We start from the raw sequence: 12,495 nt of genomic DNA on the forward strand, positions 1-12,495 counted from the left end.
ACTCAGGACCTCACATGTGCTAGGCAGGCGCTCTACTGCTGAGCTACAACTCCAGCCCTTCCAGTAGGTTTTTCTTTCTTTTTTGCAGTGCTGGGAATTGAACCCAGGGCCTCATGCATGCTGGGCAAGCACTCTACCACTGAGCCACATCCTCAGCCCAAGATTTGATTTCTTAAAGATAGAATAAACTACAGTGTTTATATAAACTACAGTGTCAACAAAACCAAATGTAGCCCTCTCTCTAAGAGGAAGAGGTTGTAGGGAAAGAGTCCAGCAGAGGCCGGGAGCCCAGGAGGACCTGATCCAGTGATTATACCTCTGGAAGCCTTGGTTTCGTGAACTGCAGATTGGGGTTAATATTCCCTATGACTGGTTATTGCTGATAAGAATTGAGTGCAATAATAAATCCAAAGTGGCTGGCACATACCAAGTTTTCAATAAAGGTAAATTTCCCTCCCCCAAACACTCAGAATCAAATGCATTGACATGTGTTTTGAAAACTATAACAATTATAAATCATTATTTGTGGACGCCTCATAGTTGACTTCAGAATATCGGTCCCAGGAACAGAAGAGAAATATCCTGTGGTTATGAGATGGATGTATTTCTAATGTGAGTCCTCTGCATATTGTTCTTGTGGCTTATTAGTGTGTTAATGTGGTTAAATTCTTCCATATTCCATATCGTCCCCCACCCCCCAGTACTGGAGATTGAACCTAGAGCCTCCTGCGTGCCCAGAAAGTGATATACCACTGTGCCACACCCCTAGAAGCCCTCCATTCCATGTTCTGGATGGAGCCGTACTGTGATAATGATAGCTTCCATCTGATCCAGCTGCTCCTCTGATCTGGGTCTTTGGGCGGGGACAAATGAACTGGAGATATAGCTGTGACCCAGTGACTCCCAGTGGTCACTTCCATGCATCAGTTTCCTCCTGCTCTGATTTATCAGAAGGATGCAAACATGATTCAGAGGTAATTTTACAAGAACTTTTACTGGTTAAATCATAATCAAGTGACTATTTCCATTCTCCTAATGTCACTTGATTAAGTCAAGGGTGCCCACCCCTGATTGCCCTGACTCACGGAGGGAGGCTGCCAGCTAAGGAATGGCGAGGCTGGAGAGGAAGAGGGTTGGCCTCATCCCCACCCCACGGGCATCCTGGCAGACTCCAGAGAGGGAAGCACCAGATTGTGACTCCTAGCAGTGACTAACCTCGCACAAAACCCACTGCAGAAACACTTTCACCTACTTTAAATCCGTTCATGTTCCCCTAAGAGGACGTTTTTGTACATAAAGAAACTGAGTCTCAGAGAAGCTAAAGGAGTGGCTCAAAGTCACACACTTGGATCTGACAAAATTCCAGAAGGATACAGACTACCAAATTGGGGGGAGCAGAAGAGAGAAACTTTTCACTATTGTTTGGGTAGTTCAGCAAAAATTTGACAATTTTTAAAATAGTGATTTTTTTTCCCCTGGGAACTCAATTCTGTTTATTATATTTGTAATTATTATTCACATTTTAGAAAATGTAAGGAGGACCTTATCAATCCTTTATTGAATCTTCTCATTTTTATAGACCAAAAAATTAAGACACGTGTAATTTGGTCGATGTGATAGTTGGGTGGTGATAGAAACTCGATTTCAAAACTTCATAGAGTATATGGGATGGTGAAGTTTTGTGTTCTCCTTACTAGGTATTTAGCTGCCTGAATGAACTCAGATGACTACAGGCTGTGCTGCTCTGGGAGGGTCCTGATATTGACCTTGGGGTCTGTGACCCTGGGTCAGAGCATGCACTTTTTCATACCTGCTTGAACCTTGGAGGTGTGTGTTCTTCTCTTTCCTTCCCCTTCCTCCTCTCCCTCCCTCCCTTTTTCTTTTTGGTTCCACCCAGCTGCACTCCCAGTCCTACATTCTTACATTTAAGCAGGGGTTGCCTGACTTAGGGAAACCTCTGCTCTCCTCCTCTGGCCTCCCCTCCTCATGGCCCCTGTGGACCCAGTCTGTTTTTTCTCTAATGTCTTTAACAGTCAGTAGCTCAGCTCGCTTTCTCTCATTCTGTTAATGCTCACCTGGATGGACCCTAGTCCTCTGTAGCTCCTCCTTTTTTTACCCACATCAGTTATTTTTAGTTTAGGAATTTTTCTGTCCAGTGATTGCCCTGTTCACTGGTGCTTAGAAAGGGCATATTTTCACATTATTTAGCACTGTCATGGGTGGTTTGGCTAAAAGTTGGTCTTTATCATTTCCTTAGGACTTTACCCAGTTTTCTCCTTTCAAAAGTGATAGGCTGAGCCTTTTTTTATTTGTTGTATTGTGAAATATTAAGAAAAAGGGCCACTAATATTGAGATCACGCTGTACTCACTCAATAGCTTTATATACCAAGCGGCAGCAGCACATCTCACTCTGCATACATTTTTGAGATTTATCTTGTTTCATTAAAACTGCAGATGTGTGTCATCTATTTTAATTGTCTGCATAGTTTCAGCACCAGGCATCTTACAGGTCTTGTAATATAGACAATGGCAGGAAATTGAAGAAATGGAAAAGGGAAATAAATTCCACCACTTCCATGTGTAATGATTTTATTCTGTAATAGCCAGGGATGATGCACATGAAATGCCCTGTTAAGAAACCAGATCTAATGCAGGAAGATTAAAATGTTTTGACAAATTTTGCCACTTATTTGGAAATCTCAGAAACACAGAGGATGCATCTGGAGGTGGCTATGGTGGTCCAAGTCCATTGAGGGCTTGGTGGGGGCTGTGGCCATAAGGACCAGCAGGCTCATTCTCCCCTGACCTTTCATTTGACTTCTGCCTGGCTGTGTTCCCATCCTTCCTCCTTTTGTCTTTTCTGTGAGGGTAAGATTCCACAGCAGCCTTCCAGGATCGGGCACTTAAAATTTTGCCCTGAGAATTTACCAGATAAATTCTTGCTTCTCGTAAGCAGTCGCTCAGCAAACCGGGTGGCACAGAAGAGAAACGGGGCGAGGTGTCTAGCCGTGGCTCAGGTGGTCAGCGCTGAAGCAGGACTTCTTCAGTACAGCTCATCCTCCTGTGTGTGGAAGATGATGAGGGGCCAGCCCAAGCCAGGACAGCAAAAGGAGCCTCGCAAAAGACCCTGAAGTCAAACTGCCTGCAGTTGCTGAGGATGGGGTGACCATCTCCATGACTCAGCCTGGCAAGGGGCTGACCAGAATGGGTCAGAAGCCTCCACAAATTGCCTGCTGTTAAGCTTGGATCTTTCTAGAATCAGATGGATGATAAACATTAACCTGTGATTTCATTTGTGGAAAAGGAAGAAAAACTGAAGCTGGACCTGAGAGAAGTGACTTGTCTTGTGTCCTCTCGTGTCTTGTAGAATTGCAGCAAAGGGCTTGTTGAAAGGATGGGGGTAGAGATGGGGAGACATTGGTCTGAGAGAGGTTGGCAGCTAGGACTCGTGGTCCTGGGGTGCAGGCACAGTGCTTTGGGGAGAGAAACCCTCTAGAGGAGGGTGCACCACCTGGGGCACAGTCCCTCCGTGTGAGTCTTGCCCTTCAGATGCAGCCAGATAACCCAGTTCTCAGACCAGCATCTGGTTGGTTGATTCCCTCACCTCCTGCTTCCTCAGCTTGGCATCACCTCTCTTCTGCATTCTGCCTCCGGTCTCCCTCCGTGGGACACCTGAAACGCCCCTTCTGGCTCACCTGGCTTGCTTTCTCCTCTCCTTCCTTGCTTTACTTGGCATGTCCACTCCATTTGGATTTTCTAATGAGAACCGTTTAATTAGAAAATGGACATGTGAGGCCGTGAGCAAAGGAGAAATACATCACAGATTATTTCTAGACCCTTCACCCGGCACCACTGAGAAGTATCGCCTCGGGATTGGGATGTTTCCACCCGCGTGCTTGCCAGATACAAGTGAGGAAAATTACAATCGATTCTGCACTTCTCAGTAATAACCTCATTATCAATTCCAGGGCTCTGAATGAGTCTTTCACGTGAAGCCCTGAAGCCTCTATCTGTAAGTCCATCTTCATGACAGAGTGTTCCCAGCAAGCATGCGTCATCGTCATCGTCATGTCATCGTGGGTCTTGTGTTTTGAGACAAAACACAAAGCTTTGGGGAAAAAGAAGGCACTTGAGTGAAAACCAAAACAAAAACAACTACAGGTGGTTCTCCCATGGGGGTTCCTGGAAGCCCTCTCAATGGGGACACTTGAAGGAAGGGAGCCTCCTGACCTGAACGGAGCATTGCCCCCAGCTGCTAGGACAATGTGACACTTTCTGGATCACTTTGTGCGGGCACACTCAGGCCAGGGTTAGCCCAACTTGTTGTTTTTATCTCAACTAAAAGCCTTTTGTTCAAAAAGCAAACAAGAAAGTTCAGATGAGTCCAGAGTGTATTTTCAATGCCAGCCCCAAGGGTATAACTAGAGGGCAAATCATATTTATGTTTCAGCGTCCCCAGGGATTAAAGGTTCCATAACAAAATGTCACCACTTCTGTGACTTGTGCAGAGGAGAGACTTACCTTTGGCAAAGTGCTGTGTCTACAGTCTGGGACTGTATTCGTTTCTCTGCAAGTTCTGAAAAACTGTTCTATATTTCTCAGTGTAATTGTTGTGAAGATGTGTGCTCCTTACTATAAACTTCTTAGCTACTATTTTGTTCCAAATGTGGGGAGGTGTCAGGAAAGATAAGGAAAGACCTAGAAAATGCCCTGAATTGAAGGAGACTGGAGGCATGAAAATCAAATGCTATTTGGGACCCTGGGTATATTTTGGTGGCAAGACCATCACTGGGATGACTTAAAATTTGCATGGGGTCTTTGATTTACGTGGTAGAAAATTCTATCAATGTGAATGGCAAGATTTTGAGACCAGATTGCGGTTAGGTAGAAAAATGTCTTTGTTTTTAGGAAATGTGCACACAAGTATTAGAAAAAATTGGGCATTACATTTGCAATGGACTCCAGTGGTTCAGAAAATATACATAGTATCCATACACATGTAACTTTCTACATTCGCATGTAGTATTCTAATTTTTAGAATAAATAAGTAAAAAAAATTAATATAAGGAACAGATTAGAAGAATGTGATTTGGAATTCAAGCAATTTTGATGTCCCTTGGCGATAACCATGAAGTGTCAAGTTTGTATACACCCAATCCCTTGCTCTTCTGAGGTGCGAGTGGAAAGATATTCCAGATATGTTGTGAAATTTGCCAAGGTTATAGTGTTGCTGTACACAGGATTTAATCTAAGATTAGATGCCTTATCTTCAAATTCCACTGATGAGATGTATCAAGCTGGTACATAAAAGTGTTTGAAGACTGAATCAGATGTTTATGTGATTTATAGAAGTATGTAATTTTTCCTTTAAGAGTTCATTTTTCCTGATTAGAAAAGTTGTGCTTAGTTATCAAAAAGATAGATACAGAACAGTATCAAAACAATGAAAAGAAAACTCAAACAGAATCTTAACACTTGGGAATGACACGCAACTGGTAGCGCCGGGGGCTTATTTTCTTTGACTATACTTTTTTTTTTTTTTGTACTGAGGATGGGAAACCAGAGGTGCGGGACCACTGAGCTACATACCCAGCCTTCTTTTATTTTTTATTTTGAGACAGGATCTCACCAAGTTGCTAAGGCTGGCCTTGCAATCCTCCTGCCTTAGCCTCCTGAGTCATTGTGACTACAGGTGTGCACCACCACACCCAGCTCTAATATACACTTTTTAAATTGCCCCCATTCTTTATCTATTTATTTTTATGTGGTGCTGAGAATCGAACCCAGGGCTCTGCCTGTACTAGACTAGTGCTCTACTGCTGAGCTACAACCTCAGCTTGCCCCCATTCTTGACATGCGCTGAATGTGTTCTTCTGTATCCTCATGTTTTTGCTCACTTCAACAGAAACTTTTTCCCATGTAACAAAATTTCAAGTGTATATCTTATTTTTTCATTTTGACAATTTTTTTCTGGTACTGAGAATTGAACCAGGGCACTTAACCACTGATCTACATCCCTAGCCCTTTAAAAATTTTATTTAGAGACAGGGTCTTACTTAATTGCTTAGGGCCTCAATAAATAGCTGAGGATGGCTTTGAATTTGTGCTCCTTCTGCCTCAGCCGCCCGAGCCGCCATTCTGACAATTTTAAACTTAGAAAAGAACTTAGGATGGTGCAGTTTTTACATTGCCTTCTCCAATTGTTGATATTTTCCATATTTTCTCTTTATATTTATGTCTATATGTTATATATACATTGTGTATAATTTTTAATATATTTTTTTCTGAGCCATTTAAAATAAGTTGCAACTACTGTGCCCCTTTATATACTTTATATAGCTGTGATAGTATTAAAAAATTCAGAGCTGGGCACCATGGTGCATGCTTGTAATCCCGGTGACTCATGAGGCTGAGGCAGGAAGATCATGAGTTCGAAGACAGCCTCAGCAAAAGAGAGGCACTAAGCACTGAGACCTTGTCTCTAAATAAATTACAAAATAGGGCTGGGGATGTGGCTCAGTGGCTGAGTGTCCCTGAGCTCAATCTCCAGTACCAAAAAAAATTCATGATACTGGACATTTAACATTAAAACAATACTGTTATCTAATGTAAATTTTATCTTCAAATCTTTTTAATTTTTTTTCCAAAATACCCTTTCTAGCATTTTTTAAAAACTTGCAAACCAGGGTCCAATCTAGGATTACACTTTGCATTCAGATGTTCATTTCTTTAGCCCCCACTTTAGACTGGAAAAGTTCTCCAGTTCTTATGTCTTTCAGGACGTGAACATTTGTGAAGAAGACAAGCTAGTTCTGTGTGTAGTGTCCTTCCATGTGAACTGGTCTGTTTTTACATATAGACTTCTGTGGCTGCCATATTGCATCGAATCTTAAGTTAGAATCCTAGCTAGGTTTATGTTGGGTGACTTAGTTGTGTCCAGCCTCTGACTTTATAGCTAGCAATGCAGCAGGCATCCTGATGTTTAGACTTTTGTAAGCATCCTTGGTCATTTCTATTTGATAGAATCCTGGAAGTGAAAATACTGGATTGACATCCTTATATAGACTCCTAAGGCCTATATTCCTGTTGCTTTATTCAAAGGTGAAACTGGCCGTAGTAAAATCTTACAAGTTGCCACAGTGTCTACATGTATGGAATCATTATTTGATACCCCAAAATATGTATGATTTTCATGTTTTTATGTATCAATTAAAATCTGATAGGTTGCCAAATGAAACTCCATTTAAAAACCCAGAAATATAAAATCAAAAGCTATGGGATATAACCTATGTTGTTACTTTTTTTCTATAATGTCTTTGTCAGATGCCTTATCAAGGAACAAGGTAGGGTCTCAGATTATGCACACATAATATCTAGACGTGTGCAGAGTGGAAATAACAGACACTGCCTCTGAGCAATGAGTGTGTCTCAAGCCACTTTTTATGTGTTACTTAGTTATTTGAAATTGATCCTGGCACCTGTCAAGGTAAGATTACTATATCCTTGCTTGGGGCTCCCTTTCAGCTCCCTGTGTAGATAGAACTTTAATGTTTATTTAATGGGCATTTCCTAACCTCTAGCACTTGAGTGAGACTGTCACACAGATCATACCATTCCGTGCTGGGCCCAGGTCTCAGAAGCAATTCCAATGGGTCTTTTGTTTCATGACATGGCTCGATTTGGGAATTGGAATTCCGGGAATCAGTGCTCTCAATAGTTAATAGACTGTCGCAGACTTGGATTTGAGCCTTAGGTTAACCACTTATATAGTTGTGTGACAATAGGTAAAAATCCCTTAACCTCTCTGATCCTTGATTCATTTATCTATGAAAGTGGATCATAATGGCACCCCCATCTAATAGGGCAATTGTGAGGACTGCATGAAGTAACACAAAGAAAGCACCTAGCGTGGCACTTGGTACATTGCAAACACACATTCATTAGTGTTAGAGTGCATTCACTTTGAGGTTGGGTTTTCACTGTGGCCAACACACTTTCACCTCTTGGAGGAGGTCCCAAGCTGCTGTTGGTTCTCCCTCTGGACTGGTGGGAAACCCCAGATGTGGAGAGGTTATGTGAGCAGACTGGTAACTGGTGAGGCTGGGCATGCCTCTCAGGTCTCTGGCTCTTGGGCCCAGGGGCTCTCTTACAGTGGCCACTGTCTGTCTCATAACCTCAGTCCAAAGCTATCTGGGACAATGTCGGCTAGACCCTGCCCCACTCTCCTGCAGATACTGCCTTGACTTAGACCAGGCATTAACAAGCACCTTCTGACAAGGACTGGACAGAAAATACTTCAGTCTTTGCAGCCCTCGTGGTCTGTGTTGCAGCTACTCAGTTGTGCTATTGAAACTTGGAAACAGCCTTAGACATTAGGAAGATGAACAGGCTTGGCTGCGTTCCATTAAAACTGTGTTTACTAGAACCAGCAGCAGATTTGGCCCAGGGGTCTTTACCCACCAGCCAGTGTATTTCTGGCAAGGGCTATGTGTTCATTTTATTATATTAGCCACATGATGCGCTTCTGTGGGGTTCTTAGACCTACTCAAGAATACTAGTGGCTTAGACCTGGTCAATAGAAGGCTTTCAGTAACTGTCTGCTGAATATTTGAGAGCTATGTATTCTCCCATGAAGAATTCTTCTGAAGTTATCTATTGCTCTGTTTTGAAAAACATGACTGTTTTATTTGGCACTTAGGAAATTTATTTTGGGGGGTGCTAAGGATTGAACCCAGGAGTGCTTAATCACTTAGCCTTATCCTCAGCCCTTTGTCATTATTTTTATTTAGAGACAGGATCTTGCTAAGTTGCTTTAGGGCCTCCTCGCCAAGTTGCTGAGGCTGGCTTTGAACTTGGGATCCTCCTGCCTCAGCCTCCTAATCACTGGGATTTTAGTCATGTGCCACCATGCCCAGCTAGTGCTTATGAATTTTTAAAATTTATTTTTGTTGTCTCCCATTGTTTGGGAATGTCATTAAAAGCAGATTGGGAAAAGAGTTTTTAATCCCCCAATGCAGATGAAATAATATTTTCAGGATTTTCTTAGTGTTTATTATATATCCGTTTGTTATTCTATTTTCATTCCCTTGTGATGAGGGTAATTTTTGATCAAAACTCTCTTTGGAGGACTTTTTTTTTTTTTTGATTAGGAAAACATCTCACTGTGCCCTTGTACTACTGTTGACTCAAGTATTTAAAAATAATGGCTGAGGACACATTTTGCTCTGTAATCTGAGAGAGAATCTGCTGTGACTGAGTGTTTGCTCCAAGAACATCGCTCATGGTCGCCGTGGCCTCCTGACCCTTTGGCCAAAATACATTTAGCTGCACTTCGTCTAAAAGGTGTCCAACAATAGCAACTGCATGGAACGACTAATTTTAGGAAACTTGTATAGCTCATTTGAAATATTGCCCTGGGCAGTTCAACCTTGGCTGAATAAAGACATTTGCTTTTAAAATCAGTACTCTGTGCCCTCAGTGATTATCTTACATTAGCCTGCCAAGAAGTATTATTTCCCATTTGTAAGATTTGATGAAGTGCCTCAAAATTTCCTTTGGTCAGCTTTTAATGGGAAAGGAAGCAAATACGACACTGTGATGTCTGGTGAGGAGTGGGGACATGGGATGTATTTAACTGAGATGTTAGGAGCCTGGGGATGTAGCCCAGTGGCAGATCCCTTGCCTGGCGTGTACTAGGTCCTGGGTTGAATCCCCAACATCCAAAACCAAAACAAATGAACCTCAAAAAAAAACCCAAAGAAGCCAGGTGTGGTGGCCCATGCCTATAGTCCCAGCAGTTTGGAAGGCTGAGGCAGGAGGATCGCAAGTTCAAAGCTAGCCTCAGCAACTTAGGGAGGCCCTGTTTCTAAATAAAATATAAAAAGGGCTGAGGATGTGGCTCAGTGGTAGAGCATCCCTGGGTTCAATCCCCAGTGCCCCCCCCCCCCAAAAAAAATCCCAAACAACAACACGAACAACAATAACAAAACCAAAAAATAAAAATTTCGATGTTAGGTTAATTTTAAGTCTCCTTGGTTTTTCTACAAGGAAAAGACCTGGAGGGAAAATTATTGATTCATCCAGTGGTGAGAGCCGCACGCTCACTTCTTGAGGCTGCAGAGCGTGATGCTGTCTCTCTGCCCCTCTGTTCTTGGTCTCTGATTGGAGGCTTGGACTTCCCTCTCTTACAAAGTGACTGTCTTCTCTTCATCATCCAGTTTGATGCACAGACATGGAGCAGTACTGCATGGTGGGCACAGTGCTAGGCAGCCCCGTGAAAGGACAGTGAGGGACCGGGAGACGGGCGAGCGAGAAATGGAAGACGGAGGCCAGGCAGAGATACACGAGAGTTTATTATTATTGAGAGTTTATTATTTGTCACATCTCTCCATAGAGGAGAGAGGCAATACAAGTTTCGGGTTTGAGACTTTTATGGGGGTGGCTCAGGGATTAGAGCTGGGCGGGTCCTCATGTGGGTGATTAAGGGTGGGTTTGGTAAGAGGGAGTGGTGAGCCTTTCTCAGAAAGGCCCTTGGGTAGGAAAGCCTTAAAATGGCAATTGTCACTTAAGATGGCCACCCAGATGCTAAGCTAGGACCTTACACCCGGGGCATACACACTCCACCTGTCAGCCCTGAACCCAGCTGGTGACTAGAAAGTGCAGCTGAGGAGGAGACTCATGCTGGTGATGCCAGTGGGCAGGGAAGGCTGCATTTGGATCCTCGGTGCCTTCCGTTTTCCTGAGAGAAAGAAAACTTTAGAGAGAAAAAGCCACTCATCCTGTCAGCTTTCATCTTTATGCATGAAGTCATATTATCAGGAGAGGGTTCAATAGAAGTTGCCATTGAGGTCGATAATTCTGGATACCAAAACCACAGAGGTGTGAGGTCAGGTGTGCTGTGACAGGCAGCTCGTGAATGTCTGCTTGGCCCCCACTTCCTGGTAATGGGCGGAAGTGAGAAGCCTGTGCTCAGAGTGCTGGGGCAGCAGTAGCTGTTGCTGTCATTCCTGGTGCTTTTCCATCTCCTAATGCTGGCAAAAGCTGTGTTAATTTTGTTGATAAGCCGAGTATTTAAAGCTTCTCAGAGAAACCAGTGAACGAAAGCTCAAGAATGCCCGGTTTGTGTGATGTCTTTCCAGAGACTGAATGAAAGACACATAGACATTTAAATGGGTGTAGCTGGGGGTGGTTGTGCACATCTAGAATCCCAGCTGCTTGGAAGGCTGAGGCAGAAGGATCACAAGTTCAAGGCCAGTCTGGGCAATTTAGTGAGATCACTCTCAAAAATTTTAAAAAGAACTGTGGAGGCCTGTGGCTATAGCTCTGTGGCAGACATTTGCCTAGCCTAAAATGTGTGAGGCGCTGGTTCTATCCTTAGCATTGCATAAAAATAAACTAATAAAATAAAGGCGTGCTGTCCATTAAAACTACAAAAAAACAAAAACAAAAAAAACACAAAATAAAAAAAGGACTCTGTGTGTAGCTTAGCAATGGAGTGTCCCTGGGCTCAATTCCCAGTACTGGGTAGGGTGGTGGTGGTGGTGGTGGTGGGAAAGTAGGGAGGCCTGTTTAACATGGTAATATGCAGTTATTGCTTTAGGGGGTCACACTTAAAATTTTTTTTAAATACATTTTTTATGGACACAATACCTTTTTATGTGGTGCTGAGGTTCGAACCCAGTGCCTCACACACGCTAGGCAAGTGCTTTACCACTGAGCCATAACCCCGATCTCTAGTGGGTCACATTTTAATAAACATAGATAATTCTTCTAAGAGTTCACTTACTTGATTTTCCAGAGTCTTCTAAAGACATGAGTATTTTGGGGGGAAACAGTCAAATAAGTTCAAGTTAAAAGTTTACCTCTGTGAAAAGTGATAAATCCAAAGATATTTTTATTAGGAAGAAACAATTTCAGAACTCGCACCAGAGCGTTTCATTGAGAATGACTGTTGATGTTTTGGAATTTACATTGTTAAAAAAAGTTGCCTTTGGAAAGGCAGGGGTGGGACTAGCCTTGTGGCCCGCATATGGCCTATAATCATGTGTTCCTATTTTGAGGAGTGTCTGTTTTTCTCAGTGGATCACATTCTTAAAACAGAGCATCCCTGGTTTCCTCTTGGCTTGGCAGGGTACAGCATTTTGATGACTGCTTGGGCAAACCCTTCATGAAGAACCCCAGGGCTGAAAGGGACCAGCAGCCCTTCCCCAGGGGCTTTTCCTGCCAACAACCCAGCTTCATTCTCCAGTGGTAGCCCAACTCAAGTGATAGGAAATTCTGTTTCTTGTCACTTATTTAATAACTAGAATCGCTCACCTGGTAGCTTCTCTTCTTGGGCCTAACCCTTATTGGGGCTTCACAGTCTATGAGTCTCTCTTTCTTATGAGAGCTCTTCTGATATTAGAGATTTGGGGGCAGGGTTCTCCTGCTGTATATGAACCCTCCCCTGCAACTCACCAAAACTTATTTCCCAAGCTAAATATCCCCAGTTCCCC

The 12,495-nt window shown here is 43.0% G+C and overlaps 1 protein-coding gene and 1 non-coding gene across 5 annotated transcripts in view; one reads left to right on the forward strand and one right to left on the reverse strand.

Annotated features, from left to right (window-relative positions):
- Palm2akap2 (PALM2 and AKAP2 fusion) overlaps positions 1-12,495 on the forward strand; it is a 457,555-nt gene that overhangs the window by 367,988 nt on the left and 77,072 nt on the right. The window lies entirely within an intron of this gene.
- Positions 83-155, reverse strand: Trnaa-agc (transfer RNA alanine (anticodon AGC)). Its single transcript has one exon. It is a non-coding gene; the product is annotated as a tRNA-Ala (tRNA).

The sequence above is a fragment of the Ictidomys tridecemlineatus genome, chromosome 4, assembly GCF_052094955.1.
Source record: "Ictidomys tridecemlineatus isolate mIctTri1 chromosome 4, mIctTri1.hap1, whole genome shotgun sequence".
In the NCBI taxonomy this organism is placed as follows: Eukaryota; Metazoa; Chordata; class Mammalia; order Rodentia; family Sciuridae; genus Ictidomys; species Ictidomys tridecemlineatus.